This window comes from Neofelis nebulosa, chromosome 7, assembly GCF_028018385.1.
Source record: "Neofelis nebulosa isolate mNeoNeb1 chromosome 7, mNeoNeb1.pri, whole genome shotgun sequence".
Classification (NCBI taxonomy): domain Eukaryota; kingdom Metazoa; phylum Chordata; class Mammalia; order Carnivora; family Felidae; genus Neofelis; species Neofelis nebulosa.
Genome location: NC_080788.1, coordinates 26,534,793 through 26,552,337, shown reverse-complemented (window position 1 = coordinate 26,552,337; position 17,545 = coordinate 26,534,793). Strand labels below are relative to the sequence as shown.

The 17,545-nt window shown below is 34.3% G+C and overlaps 1 protein-coding gene and 1 non-coding gene across 2 annotated transcripts in view; both read left to right on the top strand.

The window, feature by feature from the left end:
• The window catches only part of GABRB3 (gamma-aminobutyric acid type A receptor subunit beta3), a 475,998-nt gene that overhangs the window by 119,155 nt on the left and 339,298 nt on the right, over positions 1 to 17,545 (top strand). The gene's annotated exons all lie outside the window — the stretch shown is intronic.
• LOC131518378 (U6 spliceosomal RNA) lies at positions 8,265 to 8,366 on the top strand. Its single transcript, XR_009265062.1, has one exon. It is a non-coding gene; the product is annotated as a U6 spliceosomal RNA (small nuclear RNA).

Sequence of the window (17,545 nt, the reverse complement as noted above, 5' to 3'; positions counted from 1 at the left end):
TCAGCAAGGCAAGAAAGAGAAAAAGACAAGAAAGGATCAAAGAAAATCTTCAAAAACAACTATAAAACCAGTAATAAAATGGGACTAAATACATATCTATCAATAATCACTTGGAATTTAAATGGACTCAATGCTCCAATAAAAAGACACAGGGTGACAAGATGGATTTAAAAAAGAAAAAAAAAATAAGATCCATTTATATGCTGCCTACAAGAAACTTATTTTAGACCTAAAGACACTTGCAGATTGAAAGTGAAGGGATGGAGAAACAACTATCATGCAAATGGATGTCCAAAGAAAGCCACAGTAGCAATACTTATATTGGACAAAATACACATTAAAACAAAGACTGTTTTAACAAACAGTTAAATAACATTCTATAAAAATAAAGGAGACAATCCAACAAAAATATATAACAATTATAAATATTTATATACCCAACATAGAAGAATGAAAATACATAAAACAGTTAATAATAAATGTAAAGGAACTAATTGTTAGTGATAAATAATAGTAGGACCTTTAACATGCTATTTAGATCAATGGATACATCATCCAAATAGAAAATCGACAAAGAAACAATGGCTTTGAATAACACACTGGACAAAATGGATTTAACAGGTATATTCAGAACACCGCATCCTAAATACACATTATTTTAATGTGCATATGGAATATTCTTCAGAACATATCACAGACCAGGTCACAAAACAGGTGTCAACAAGTACAAAATGGTTGAAGTCATACCATGCACCTTTTCTGACCACAATGCTAGAAATCAACCACAAGAAGATTCTAGAAAAAGCACAAATACATGGAGGTTAAATAACATGCTACTAAACAGTGAATGGGTCAACCAGGAAATCAAAGAAGAAATTAAAAAGTACAGGGAAACAAATGAAAATGAAAACGCAGTGATCTAAAACTTCTCGAATGCAGTAAAAGCAGTTCTAAGAGGAAAGTTTATAACAATATAGGTCTCCATTGAGAAGCAAGAAAAATCTCAAATAAAACCTAACGTTACATCTAAAAGAGCCAGAAAAAGAACAATAAATGAAGCCTAAATGCAGAAGAAAGAAGGAAATCTTAAAGATTAGATCAGAAATAAATATAAATGATACAGAAACTAAACAAACAAGCAAACAAAAGCAAAATACAACAAAACAAAACCAACCCGCAATAGAACAAGTTAATGAAACTAGGAGCTGGTTCTTTGAAAAAAATCAATAACATTCATAAAACTCTAGGCAGACTTATAAAAAAAAAGACTCAAATGAAATCACAAATGAAACAGAAGAAGTAACAACCAACACTACAGAAATACAAACAATTCTAAGACAATATTATGGAAAAACTATATATCAACAAATTGGACAACCTAAAGAAGTGGATAAATTCCTAGGAACATATAAACTACAGAAACTAAACAGAAACATATAAACTACAAAAACTAAACAGAAAGAAATAGAAAAATTTGAACAGACCAATAACCAACACTGAAATTGAATCAGTAATCAAAAAATTCTCAACAAACAAAAGTCCAGGACCAGATAGCTTCACAGGAGCATTCTAACAAACATTTAAAGAAGAGTCAATACCCAAAATAAGTCAGTCAGAGAAAAACAAATACTATATGATTTCACTCACTTGAGGAATTTAACAAGCAAATGAACAAAGGGGATAAAAGAGAGAAAGACAGACCGAGAAACATACACTTAACCATAGAGAACAAACTGATGGTTACCAGAATAGAGGTGGATGGGAGATGGGTTAAAGGTGATGCAGATTAAGGAATGCACTAGTTGTGATAAGCCCTGAGTGTTGTATGAAAGTATTGAATCATTATACTGTACCCCTGAAACTAATATTACACTGTATGTTAACTAACTGGAATTTAAATACAAACCTTAAAAAAAAAATAAAGACTTAGTACCTATTCTTCTCAGAATATTCCAAACTATAGAAAAGGAAGGAAAACTTCCAAATTCATTCTTTGAGGCCACCATCACTTCGATCCCCAAACAAGACATAGACACAATTAAAAAAGACAACAGGCCAATACTCCTGATGAACATAAAGCAAACAACCTCAACAAATTACTAGCAAACTGAATCCAACAATACATTAAAAAAGTCCTTCACCATGATCAAGTGGGATTTATTCCCAAGCTTCCAAGTGTGGTTCAATATTTGCAAATCAGTCAATGTGATACATCATATCAATAAAAGAAAGGGTAAGAAACCTATGATCATTTCAATAGCTACAGAAAAAGCATTTGACAACGTGCAACACCTATTCATGATCAAAACCCTCAACAAAGTAGGTTTATAGGGAAAATGACATAATAATGGCCATATATGAAAAACTTACAGCTAATATCATCCTCAATGTGGAAGAATTAAGAGCTTTTCCTCTATGATCAGGAAGAAGACAAGGATGTCCACTATCATCACTTTTATTCAACATAGTACTGGAAGTCCTAGCCATAGCAATTAGATAACAAAAAGAAATAAAAGGCACCCAAATCAATAAGATAGTAGTGAAAATTTTACTATCTGCAGATGACATAATACTATATATAAAAAACTGGAAAGACTCCACCAAAACTGCTAGAGGTAAATAAATTCAGTAAAGTTGCAGGATGCAAAATCAATGTGTAGAAATCTCTTGCATTTCTATACACTAATAATGAAGCAGAATAAAGAGAAATTAAGAAAACAATCCCATTTACAATAGCACCTAAGTGACATTGGATATAATAGGACACCTAAGAATAAACCTAACCAAAGAGGTAAAATACTTGTACCCTGAAAACTATAAAACACTGAAGAAAGAAATTGAAGATGACATAAAGAAATAGAAGGACATTCCATGCTCATGGATTTAAATATTGTTAAAATGTCTATACTACCCAAGGCAGTATACCGATTCAATGTGATCCTTATCAAAATACCAATAATATTCTTCACGGAACTAGAAAAGTTCTAAAATATATATGGAACCACAAAAGACCCTGAATAACCAAAGCAACCTTAAAGAAAACAAAAACAAAAACAAAACACAAAGCTGGAGGTGTCATAATTGTAGACTTCAGGTTATATGACAAGCCTGTAGCAAACAAAACAGTATGGTACTGGCAGAAAAATAGACACATATATCAATAAAACAGAATACAAAACCCAGAAATAAGCCCACACCCGTATGGTCAATTAATCTTTGACAAAGCAGTAAAGAATATCCAATGGGAAATAAACACTCTCTTCAATAAACAGTACTGGGAAAACTGGACAGATACATGCAGAAGAATGAAACTGGATCACTGTCTTGCACCATACACAAGAATAAATTCCAAATGGATTAAAGACCTAAACATGAGACCTGAGACCATACAAATCCTACAAGAGAGCACTGTGTTGGCCATTGCCACATTTTTCTAGACATGTCTCCTGAAGCAAGGGAAAAAATAGAACTACCTTATGATCCAGTGATCATGCTACTGGATGTTTACTTAAAGAATGCAAAAACACTAATTCAAAGGGATACATGCACCTCTATGTTTATGGCAGCATTATTACAATAGCCAAACTATGGAAGCAACAGAAGTGACCATCAATTGATGAATGGATAAAGAAAACATGGTATATCTTAATACAATAGAATTTTATTCAGCCACAAAAAAGAATGAAATCTTGATATGGATAGAGCTAGAGAGCATAGTGCAAAGTGAAATAAATCAGTCAGAGAAAGACACATACCATATGATTTCACTCATATGTGGAATTTAAGAAACAAAACAAACAAGCAAAGGGGAAAAACAGACAAAAGAGAGAGAAATAAACCAAGAAACAGACTCTAAATTACAGAGAACAAACTGATGGTTACCAGAGGGGAGGGGCATGGAAGGCTGGATTAAATAGGTGATGGGTATTAAGTAGTACACTTGTTGTGATAGCATGGTCAAGTATGTAGGTGTTGAATAACTAAATTCTATACCTGAAACTAATATAACTCTATATGTTAACTAACTGGAATTTTAAAAATTCTTGGGGGCACCTGAGTGGCTCAGTTGTTTAAGTGTCCAACTCTTGATTTTAGTTTAGGTCATGATTCCAGGGTTATGAGATTGAGCCCCGCCTTGGGCTCCTCACTCACCTCACTGAGTGTGGAGCCTGCTTAAGATTCTCTTTCTCATATATATATATATATATAGTCAGAATGTGGTAAACACTGTATGTGTTTATATATGTATGTGTTTATATATGTGTCTCATATATATATGAGAGAAAGAGAATATGTATACATACATATATGTATGTATATATATATATATATATATATATATACATACATATATGTATATATTTACAATGTGGTAAACACTGTAAAAGAAATAAAATAGGAAGGGTATGTAGTCTGACACTAAACTCTTTCAATCTGGTAAATATTTCACATTCACAGCCTCTATATACTTTACTGTATCTAAATGTAACTACTATATCTAAATGTTGTCATAATAACAGAGATATCTATGGATTGTTTACATCTGCAGAATATTTCACCTGTCTCAAAGGAAAGGTACTACCTACTGTAATGCTACTTTTCTGAGCTTCTGATTTTGTTCTGATTGGATGCTTTCCATGTTTCAAAATTCTGAACTACAGTCATCTTTTGAAATATTGCCATACTAATTTAAATGGTGACATAAATTAAAATACTTCTCAGGTGCTTGGATTAAATTAACCTCAAAGTGTCACACATCAGAAAGAAACATAATGATTTATCTTGAAGTAATCAAAGAAGTTTTCTAATACACAATTGCAATGGAGCTGTTGCAATGTGACCAAAATAAATGACTCTGGATTGTTCTACAAAACCAGAATAGTACAGTATCATTAGTAACAGTAAGGAGTATAGGTTTTGGGACAAGACAAAGTTGAAAGTAAGCACTAACATTGCAGCTTCCTAATTGGATGACCCCAGACAAGTGATTTATTCCCTTTGATCTTTCATCTCTAAACATTGGAAGGAAATAGAGAGATAATGAGATAATGTATGTGAAGATGGTGTGCCCACATAGCCAAACTGTTCTGTTATTATCTACTCTTCCTAGCCCACTCGTTTGCTTGCTTCTCACACCATGTTCATCTAGTCACAGGCTTATGGAAGAAGGATACACTTTAATACAAAGAGGGAGAGGTTTGGGCATATTAAAACAAACATCACTCCCTCTGCCCTAAAAGTACATGAATTATTGTTATAAAGTAGCATTTCTGTAATTTCCCCTAAAACCACATCATATTTACCATGTTTCCAGATCTCTTTAAGCTCCATTCTGTTTTCATCTCATAGCTAAACATCTCTTCTTGGTGGGAATCCTGGATTGCTCATCATTTGCACCTATGCAATTTCACCCACTAGCCCAGCAATGTTGATCAAATCATTTTACCTCCCTATCAGCTCCTTCCTTTGTAAAATGGAAAACAATGCTTCATTGAACCCGTCATGGAGTTTACACTCTAGTAAGGTGACACTTAAAAAATGAAGAAAAGAAAAAGAAGTTGCATATATATTATATTACCTAGCAGTAAAAGCTAAAAAGAAAAATAAAGCAAAGAAGGTAGGTAGGAAGTATTACAGTGGATAAGTTTGAAATTTCAGATAAGATGTCCGGGGAAAATGACATCTGATTCAGGACTTAAAGAGAGTGAAGGAATGAGTTCCTATAGAAATCTGGAGCAAGGTTGTTAAGGTGAATGCAATGAAAATACACAGCTCCAGACAGTAGTGCACTAAGTGTATTCAAGGGTCATGGAAGATGCAAATATGGCTGGAGGGGTGGATGATGGAGGTTTGAGGCAATGAAGACAGAGAACTCTCATGGCCTCTTGTATGACACTGCAGGTAATGGCAAATAGTTTTGTAAGAAGTAAAGCTACTGAAAGGTTTTAGCCAGAGTAGTGACATGATCTGACTTCCTTTCAGTAGGACCTATGTTGAGAAAAGAATGCATGGAGCAAAAGCAGGAGCATGTAGTCCAGTTGCAATAACGTGAGCCACAATGGTAACAGGGGAAATATTGGCACTAAGAATTAAAGTATAGAAAATACTTTACAAGTGCCTGATACGTGGAGAATGAGATACAATGTTATTTTTTAATTTAAAAATTTTAATGTTTATATATATTTTTTTAATTTTTTTTCAACGTTTTTTATTTATTTTTGGGACAGAGAGAGACAGAGCATGAACGGGGGAGGGGCAGAGAGAGAGGGAGACACAGAATCGGAAACAGGCTCCAGGCTCCGAGCCATCAGCCCGGAGCCTGACGCGGGGCTCGAACTCACAGACCGCGAGATCGTGACCTGGCTGAAGTCGGACGCTTAACCGACTGCGCCACCCAGGCACCCCAAATGTTTATATATTTTTAAGAGAGAGAGAGAGAGAGAGACTGAGCACGAGTGGGGGAAGGGCAGAGAGAGAAGGAGACCCAGAATCTGAAGCAGGCTCCAGGCTCTGACCGGTCAGCATAGAACCTGACACGGGTTGGAACTCATGAACTGTGAGATCATGACCTGAGCTGAAGTCTGACACTTAACCGACTGAGCCACCCAGGCATCCCTAATTTTTATTTTTTTATAAATTTTAATTCCAGTATGGTTGACATACAGTGTTATATCAGTTTTAGGTGTACAATATAGTGATTCAACAATTATATACATTTCTTAGTGCCCATTGTAAGTGTACTCTTAAACCTCTTCACATGTTTCACCCATCTCCCCACCCACTTCCACTCTGGTAGCCATCAGTTTGTTCTCCATAGTTGAGAGTCTATCTTGCGGTTTGTCTCTACCTTTCTTTGGTCATTTGTTCTGCTTCTTAAATTACACATATGAGTGAAATCATATGGCATTTGTTCTTCTCTGAGTTATTTCACTTAGCATTATACCCACTAGATCTATCCATGTTTGCAAATGGCAAGATTTAATTTTTTATGACTGAGTAATATTCCACTATCATCTATCTACCATCTATAGATCTATCATCTATCTATCTATCTATCTATCATCTATCTATCATCTATCATCTATCTCTCTATCGATGGAGATAGGCTGTTTCCATAGTTCAGATATTTGTAAATAATGATGCTATAGACATTGGGGTGCATATATCCCTTTGAATTAGTGTTTTTATATTATTTGGGTAAATCTCCATGGAATTACTGATCTCCAAAATTGGAATTACTGGTGATTCTGTTTTTAACTTTTTGATGAACCTCCACACTCTTTTCCACAGTGGCTGCACCAATTTACATTCCCACCCACAGAGCAAAAGGGTTCTTTTTTTCTCCACATTCTCCCCAACACCTGTTATTTCTTGTGTTGTTGATTTTAGGCATTCTGACAGGTGTGAGGTGATATATCATTGTGGTTTTGATTTGAATTTCCCTGATAATGAATGATGTTAATCATCTTTCAAATGTCTGTTGGACATCCGTATGTCTTTTGTGGGGGAAATGTCTGTTCATGTTTTTGCAATTTTAATTTGGATTATTTGCTTTTATGGTGTTGAGTTGTATAAGTTGTCTATATGGTTTGGATACACTAACCCTTTATCAAAAATATCATTTCCAAATATCATTTCCTATTTAGTATAGTCACCATCTGTCACTATACAACATTATTATAATATTATTGACTATATTCCTAGTCTATACTTTTCATCTCTGTGACTTACGTATTTTATTATAGTTTTAAATATTTTCTTAGTTTCATTGCTTTAGTGTTCTTATCAGAGAAGTTCCATATCATATATGTTGAGCTGTCCTACATATCTTCTATCTGTATACCTTTTTCTCATGCCATTTTTATCTTTTATCTATTTGTGTTTGATAATTTTACTCTTTTTGTTGTTGTTGTTTTGTTTTCTATTTCTCTTACGGTGGTAATCATGGTATTTAACACCCTTAGGGTGTTTTTCATGTTAAATGCTTTGGAAATATTAGGCTAGAGTTTTTGTCTCTAGTTTTGATTTTCCCAGAAGGAAACTATGAGAAGAGGATTGGGTGAAGTAGTTTATTTGGAAGGTGGAGAAAACACAGGGGGGAATGATTGGAAATGAGGCAAGGAAAGAAGGACAGACAAATGAGTGCATTATCAAGAAAGTTCTCTTTCTAGGTAACTAGGTCATAGTCCCCCTGGGGAACTCAAGACACTAAAGCAAAGATTCTGTCCAGAATGATTCCACCTAAAGGATGTTGGAGCATGCCCATGTTGGCAGCACATACCCTGAAAATTGAATCAGTAAAGAGAAGATTAGCATGGTCCTGACACAAGGATGACACAAATTTCATAAAAGAGTGTTTGAATTAGGTCTTTTTAAAATTCCCATTATTGATTGAGGATTGCTCCAGGAGAACTTTTATTCTAAGGCACTTTACCATTTCCGAAAGTAGAGAGGCAGAGGTCTAGCCACTGGAAAATGTCTTTGGCAGTGATAAAGAGATGGTGAAAGTGAGGCAGGCATATGCCAAACATGGTGGGGGGGGCACTCATACTATGATATTTTTCATCACATTTTTGACATCTCACGTTTTGTATTTCCTTTTGTCACTTTTTTCCAGTAGGTTTTATTATTTGTTGGCATATTATTCAGTTAATATAACCATTTCCTAAGTCCTGGCTTTGATTTGAACTCTTTTTGTTCTATTAGAACCTTGTGTGAAAGCAGCAATCGTCAAGGGTAGCTCAACTTCATGGCTCAAGGAACACTCTTAAAAATAAAAGTATCTTAAAATTATAAAAAATAACTGTGTATCCATTTTCTATGTTCCTCAGGATTAACTATGATTCCAGAAGTCTTCTAATCTTTGTGTCTGCGTGAGTCAGACTTCTACATCACTGTGTCTTCCTTTTGCAGTAGTCTTTAAGGTCTGCCTATGCCATACCCTTTCTTTCCCATATCTTTCCAATCTCTGAACCATCTTTTCCCTGTGATCCTGATCCATTTATGTTTTGTTACCACAAATTATTCTTTGGGGTAGACTTTTGCCCTTTGGAAAGGAAATGATTAATCTTTCTGGAATCTTAAGTGATTTGGTCTGCTTCAGTACTGTTTCCCATTTAATATTTCCCCATAAATTCCATGCTTATTTGCAATGAAAAGCCTGTGAGAACATTTCTGAATAATACTAGTTTATCCCAGATTTGCTCATCAGGTTATTGCTTAGTTTACAGTTTTCTGATGGTGGGGTGGTGGTAGTTTTTGTGATTTGGGGTTCTTGGGGTCATTCTATACTTTAAATTTCTGTGCCATTGCTGAGCAATGACTGGTCTCAAAAGAGCCTTTGGCTCTTCTCTGTTGGGTCATGTCTTCCTTTATTCTGGGTTTCATAAAGATTCCTTGTCACTTAGTTTGATTGAAAATGTTGCATATGTTTTACACTCCTACCTCTCACCTTTGCTATCCAAACTGCTCTGTTTGGTTTTCATTAATGTAGTTGGGAATATCAAAAGCACAAACAGACAGAAAGCCTATAATGTTACCATACTCTTGTTGCCAGCATTTCTCTATTTCTTCTATGGTCTGTTTTGGTGAGGTTATTATTTTTTCAAGTAAGTGTAAATTAAATAAATAAAATTGTATCTCAATTTTCACAGAATTAAAAAATTATAATATCCTTTTATTATTTTTTTAATTTCTGCAGTACTTGTAGTAATGCCTCATGTTTTATTTCTAAATATTATGTGTAGTGTCTTTTTATTCCTATTGAAATCTCACCAGAGATGTCATTATTTTTTGTTTTTCTTTTTTTTAATTATTTAATGTTTATTCTTATTTTTGAGAAAGAGAGAGAGAGAGAGGCAGAGCATAAGGAGGACAGGAGCAGAGACAGAGAGGGAGACACAGAATCAGAAGCAGGCTCGAGGCTTTAAGCTGTCAGCACAGAGCCCACTGGGGTGCTCAAACTCATGAACCATGAGATCATGACCTGGGCTGAAGTCTGACACTTAACCAACTGTTCCACCCAGGTGCCCCTATTTGTGTTTTCAAATAATAGACTTTGGCCTTGCTAGTAATTATATTTTGTTTGTTTGTTTGTTTTGCTTTTTAATTTATTTTTTAAATTTTTTACTGAGGTCTTAGTTTAATCCAATATTTGCTACTTAAGAGAAAGAGAACATGTTTTCAGTAATACGTCAGTGACTTGTATATTTACTAAATTTTCTAGAATATTAAGATCAGGGTTTATTTTATGTATTTTTTTTAATTTAAACTCAAGATAATTAACATACAATGTAGTCTTGGCTTCAGGAGTAAAACCCAGTGTTTCATCTCTTACATATGACACCCAGTGCTCATCCCAGAAAGTCCCCTCTCTAATACCCATCACCCATTGCTTGTATATAGTAACTAATAATTGCCTTTATTATATGTTTGTTTTCTACTTCTTTGATCTCTTCTATAATAATTCATTATTCTTGCCTTCTACTTTTTTTTAATTTGATTTTCTTTCTCCACCATCATGTAATGTACATTTAGCTAGTAAATTTTTAGTCTTTTTTCTTTTAAAATGTAAGTATTTATGGCTATAAATTTTATCCTACTAATTTTTAGCTGTATCTCACAAGTTTGATATTTGGATTTTTTTTAATTTCACTTCAAATTTTTAAAATCGTATTATTTCTTCTGTGACCTATGAGCTAATTTCCAAGAAAATAGTAATTTTGTATTTATCTTTTGTCACTGATTTCTAAATTAATTGCATTTTATTTAAGAAACATGTTTTGTATTTCAGTCTTTTGAAATTTATTGAGATAGGCTTTAAGATAATAATACGTTTGTAAATATTTTACATGGTCATGCAAAGAACATGTACTCTGCATTTATTGGGTGAAATATCCAATAATGTCTATAGGATCAATTTTGTTAATAGTACTGCTCAAATTTTCTACAACCTCATTGGTATTTTGTCTATTTGCTTGTTTGTTTGTTTTTACAAATAAGCATTTCCAAGAGTTTTTTTTAATGATTGGACAATTTTTCATTCTCTAGTATCCATTTGATCCCAAGTAATAATCTTGCCTTAAAGTTTATTAAGCCTATTTTGTTAAAGTATAGCTATATAATTTTCCTTTTGGGGTATCATTTCAGAGATATCTTTCTTCATTCTTTATTTTTAATCTTTCTACTACAACACATCATACTTGAAATTGCTTTTTTTAAGTAAGAACATTAAATATTGTAAAAATAAATCTAGTAAATCTGAGAATCACTATCTTTTAAGTGGATTATTTATTCTAACCATATTTAATGAGATTCTTAATATTTAAATGTCAACCATATGAAATTGCCCTTTTTATGTAGACACATTAAAGATAGCCCCATTAGTATTATTTTGGATGCTTTCTCAAAGCAAAAAGGCAAGAAAAGAAATAAAAGACAAAAGTATTGTTTTCAAGTATTGTAATGTATACATAGAAACTTGAGCAAGCTGAAGAAAATATTATAAATTATTTTTTAATAGTTTACCAAGATGGTTAGCTACTTACTAAATATATGTTCTAATAGAAGCTATTTAAATCATCAAGAAAAATGTAAGCGTATAAAGAGAATAATCTTCACATTAGACAAGGAATTAACAAAATACCTTTGGTAAGTGTAAGTACTCTGTAGGATCTTAATGAAGATAATCACAAAATGTCATTGAATGAGAAAAATTGAATAAAAAAAAGAGAGAATACATACATCTGGATAGAAAAACATGAAACTGCCAATTTTCATAGGTCTTATTTACTATTTACTATGTCCAAATAGAAGAGGAAGCACTAATAGTGTTAAAGTACTTTATAACACTTCTGCTTTCATCTGTAATATTTGACATACTCTGCAATAAGTTGTAGCACATTTTAGACAGCACTGTAATGAAAAAAAGAGGAGGAAGTTCTACTTATAATTTTGTGCACTTGCAAGCCTTAGCATTGGATCTTTCATATATGTGTGTTTTAATACTTTGCTATGATTTTTGATATTTATTTTAACAAAACATAAGAAGAAAGGTGAAGTAGAAAATGCTCACAGGCACAAAGAAAAAATGTTCTTTTTGGAGAATAAATTAAAGTTGCAAAATTCACCTGCTGTTGGTTTTAATTAACTTACACGCAGGGGATAGAAATATATTATTTAAGGGGCACCTGGGTGGCTGAGTAGGTTAAGTGACTGGATTCTTGCTTTTGGCTCAGGTTATGATGTTGGAGTTTCTTATGTTCAAGCCCAACATCCGGCTCTGTGCTGGCAGTGTGGAACCTGTTTGGGATTCTCTCTATCCCTCTCTCTTTCTCTGCTTGGAGAATCACTGTGGTTTCCTGCTTCAACAGTGCTTGGACTGAACCAGTGCTGAACCCCACCCACAAGGGCGTGAGGGGAGGGTGCCCTCAGAGCCAGCACTTCACCATCTCTTCACAGTCCCCTCTGACTGGTGCCAGGGCGCTCCTGGACCCCACAGCCTCTCTTTTAGCCATAGGACCCAGGACTCCTTACAGGTGCATCAGAACTACCACCAGGCCTGGAGACTGCTTCAATGGCCAGAATAACCTGGAGCTCAATGCCTCTTATCTCTTACTACTTTGACATTGATGATGGGGCTTTGAAGAACTTTGCCAAATATTTTCTTCACCAATCTCATGAGGAGAGGGAACATGCTGAGAAGCTGATGAAGCTGCAGAACCAACCAGGTGGCAGAATCTTCCTTTAGAACATCATGAAACCAGACGGTGATGATTGGGAGAACAGGCTGAATGCAATAGAGTGTATGTTACACTTGGAAAAGAGTGTGAATCTTTCACTACTGGAGGTGCACAAACTGGCCACTGATAAAAGTGACCCCCATTTATGTGACTTCATTGAGACTCATTTCCTGAATGAGCAGGTGAAATCCATCAAAGAATTGGGTGACCAGGTAACCAACCTGCACAAGAGGGGCTCCTGAATCTGGCATGACAGACTAACTCTTTGACAAGAACACCTTGGGGAACAGTGATAATGAGAACTAAGCCTTAGGCTGTCTTCCCATAGCCACAAGGGTGACTTCCCTGGTCACCAAAGAAATGCATGCATGTTTGGGTTACCTTTCCCTTTTCTATAAGTTGTACCAAAACATCTACTTAACTTCTTTCATTTGTACCATTCCTTCAAATAAAGTAATTTGGTACCCAAACAAACCAACAAACACACTGCTCGTGTTTTCTCTGTCTCCTTCAAAATAAATAAATAAATAAAACAAATGGAAAGAAATAGATTATTTAATCTTAGTTTTAGCTCTTATAGATTACTAGTCTTAACAAATTTTTCTATTATCTTTCTTATATGTCACCCCATAATCAATCTCTCCTCCATGTAAAATCTGATGTGATATTTTAAGGCTCAACAAAAAGAAATCACACCATTCCCTATGTTATTTCTATCATTCTCTATGACTTCTTATTTCAGTTAGAATAAATTAAAATAAAACTGCAACCACCAAAGAGCCTACATGATCTAGCCACACTTTCTCTCCTCCCTCAACATCTATCCTTCTCTGTATCAGCCACCATTGTCCCGTTAGAGATACAGCGGTAGTTAATGAAGCACAGAAGAGATATCTGGGCCTTCCCATGAAGTAACAGTGGAATCTGCTAGAACCATCTTGTGGTCCTGAGGAGAACTGGCCTGGGGATTGCTTTAACACAGTTGGCAGATGGAAAGATGCAAGAACTGTCAACAAGCCAATCCTAAAGTAATCCTTACTCCAGTGTTCTTGTTATGTAAAATAGTAACTATTTACTGTATGAGCCAAAAGAGCTTACCCCAAAACACTTAGGCATCAAAAAACATTCATCAAAGGGAAAAAATTTGATAAAATAAAATATATATAGATTTTTTTGAGTAATAAAACAGAAAAAGCAGCTATCTAGACTGGGTATTGAGAGGGTACAGTGGAAAGGAACCAAATGTCTGGTAGATACAGAAGATATTCCAGAATTACAGGAAGCAGATATAACAAAGACAAGAATGAGAACTGGGACAGAAATTGGAAGACTTGTTGAATTATGTATATGAGAAAGTCAGCCCTACCCTCTTTTCTCCCATGCCCCATGTACAGTTACCCATTGCTAGACATTTTCATAGAAGCATAAACTAGGAGGATCTTTTGCTGAGGAAAATGAACAAATAGGCACAAATAGACATATAACCAATTTTTGTTGAAAGAATGAATGAGCATTTCCTAAAGTTGATCATATTCTACACCATAAACTGATGGAAACAGAACTCAAAAAATTCAGGAAAAAAATATCAGATTTGAAAAGAAAGACCACATTCACATATATAAAACACTGCATGTAACAATTCCAAAATATACATTATTTTTACGTATACATAGAACATTTACTAAAATTGACCATATAATAGGAGATAAGGACAGAATTAATATATTTAGAAGAATTGAAACCACTTTTCTTGTATTTTTTTTTTACTTCAGTGAAATTAAATTTAGATATCAACAATCCTCCTCCCCTATGCTCACAAATGACTAGAAAATATTTACCCATTTGGGAATTAAGACAGTGCTTTTAAATAATGCATGAGGGGAATAAAAAATAATAAGAGAATTTTTAAAAATATCACAGACTAAATGATATATAAATAAAGGGTATCAAATTTCAATATGTAACTGAAGCTATGTTGATAGAGAAATATATCATTTGAAATGCATATAAAATAAACAATAAAAGTTAAAGATCAATAATATAATCAGGAACTTTTGGTTCCAGTCAAGAAAGAGTTGTAGAGACTGGATCTAACTAACCTGTTACCTGAAACAAATGAAAATCAGACAGAAAAGTATAAAACAATGACTTTTAAGACATTGAAACTGGATAATGAAGGAATTTCTCAGAGACAGAAAACATACCAGGTAAGCCTATAATTGCCCTAGTTGTCAATGCCTTGGCAAAGTTAAGTATCCAGGTAGAACATGGAAGATTTTGAGTTGAGTAGATGGAACCCAATATCTGGAGAGACCAAGGAGGAGAAACTAGCACTACAGGGTCTATAAATATTAAAGAATAGTAAGAACATATTGAACAACTTCATGCCAATAAATGTGGCATGTTAAATTCCTTAGAAGACATACAGTAACAAGGCCAAACCTGGATGAAACAGATAATATGGATAGCCTTATCTCTATTAAAGAAAAGGAGTCAGTAGTTAAAAATCTTCCCCTTCAACAAACAGATAAACAAACAAAAACACTCTAGGTTCAGATAGCTTCACTCATGAATTTAATCAATAACTTTAAAAAGAAATGATACAAATTCTAAACAAAATCTTTCAAAAATTGAGGAGGAGGGAATGTTTGTCAAATCAATAAGGTCAGCTTTACTATAAAAAACAGAAAAAGACATTACAACATAAGAAAATTATAAACCAAAATTCCTCATTTATATAGATGCAAATGTCCTAAACTAAATTTTAGATTATATTTAGCAACATATAAAGAGGACAATACATCATTACCAAGTAGAGTTTATCCCAGAAATGCAAGGTTGATTTAATATTCTAAATAAGAGATCAGCTAATTATTTCTGTAAACGGCCAACTAATAAATATTTTAGATTACAGTATATAGTCTTTGTCACAACTATTCAACTCTTCCACTATAGCATAAACATAGCTATCAAACAATATATAAATGGATGGCATGGCTATGTCCCCAAGAAAACTTTATTCACAAAAAAAGCTGGACCTTGGGCTATACTTTGCTGACCACTATTCTAAATCATTCAATTTAAATCATCATTTTAACAAATGAAAAGAGAAACCCAATATGATCAACTTAATAGATGGAGAAAAAGCATTTGAACAAAAGCAACATCCACTTCTGCTAAAAATTTCAGCAAAACAAAATAATCTAAGGGAATTTCCTTCTTTTGAAAAAGCACATCTACCAAAAAACCACCAAGCTCACATCATGCTTAATTGTGAAAGACTGAATGAATGTTTGCCACCTAAAATTACTATAAATTCAAGTCTATTCACTGTTACCACTTCTGTTGAACATTATAATGAAGGTTCTAGTCACTTACAATAAGGCTAAAAAGCGAAGTACAAGGCATCAAAATTTGAAATTAAGAAGTAAAATTATCATTACAGACACAGGAGTGTTTATCTGGAATAATGTGATCCTGAAAAAGCATCTAGACATATTAAGAGAATTTAATGAGGGTGAAGGATGCATGAACAATATGAAAAAAAAATCAATTTTGTTTCTATATAACAATAATGACTGATTAAAATTGAGATTAATAAAATAAAATTTGGGGGTGCCTGGGTGGCTCAGTTTGTTGAGCATCTGACTTCCATTCAGGACATGATCTTACATTAATGGGTTTGAGCCCCACATAGAGCTCTGCGGGTTCAGAGCTGCTCAGAGCAGCTCAGAGCCTGGAGCCTGCTTTGGATTGATTCTGTATCTCCCTCTTTCTCTCTACCCCTCCTCTGTTCACTCTCTGTCCTTCTCTATCTCTTAAAAGATAAAATAAAATGTTTAAAACATTTTAAATAAAATAAAATAAAACTTTGAGTGCCTGGGTGGCTCAGTTTGTTAAGCGTCAGAATCTTGATTTTGGCTCAGATCATGATCTCATGGTCCATGAGTTGGAGCCCCATGTCAGGCTCTGCATTGAGCCTTCTTGCGATTCTCTCTCTCTGCCCCTCCCCAGCTTGCATGCACACACACTCTCTCTCAAAATGAATAAATAAACCTTAAAGTTATTAAATTAAATTAAATTAAATTAAATTAAATTAAATTAAATGTTTAAATAATATAAAAAACTATGAAATACTTAAGGCTAAATATGACAATATAAAACAATATACACTGAAAACTACAAATATTGTTGATAGAAATCTTAGAGGGGAGGAGAGGAGACAAGATGGCGGGGTTGGAGGATGCTGGGCTCACGAGTCCTGCTGATCACTTAGATTCCACTCACACCTGCCTAAATAACCCAGAAAACCACCAGAAGACTAGCAGAATGGACTCTCCAGAGGCAAGCATAGACAAGAGGCCCAAGGAAGAGGGCAGGAAGGGCAGAGAGGCAGTGTGCACTACACAGACTGGTGGGTGGGAGCCAGGGCGGTGGAGGGGCAGCCTGCCCAGTAAGGCAGAGCTGGACTGCATGAGTTGATGAAAATTGATGAAAAAACGATTTAAGCAATATAACAGAACATGAATTTAAAATAATAGACATAAAATTAATCGCTGGGCTTGAAAAAAGCATAGAGGACAGCAGAGAATCTATTGCTACAGAGATCAAGGGACTAAGAAAGAGTCAGGAGGAGCTAAAAAATATGCTATAAATGAGGTGCAAAATAAAATAGAGGGGACCACAGCTCGGATTGAAGCGGCAGAGGAGAGAATAGGTGATTTAGAAGATCAAATTATGGAAAAAGAGGAAGCTGAGAAAAAGAGAGATAAAAAAATCTGGGAGTATCAGGGGAGAATTAGAGA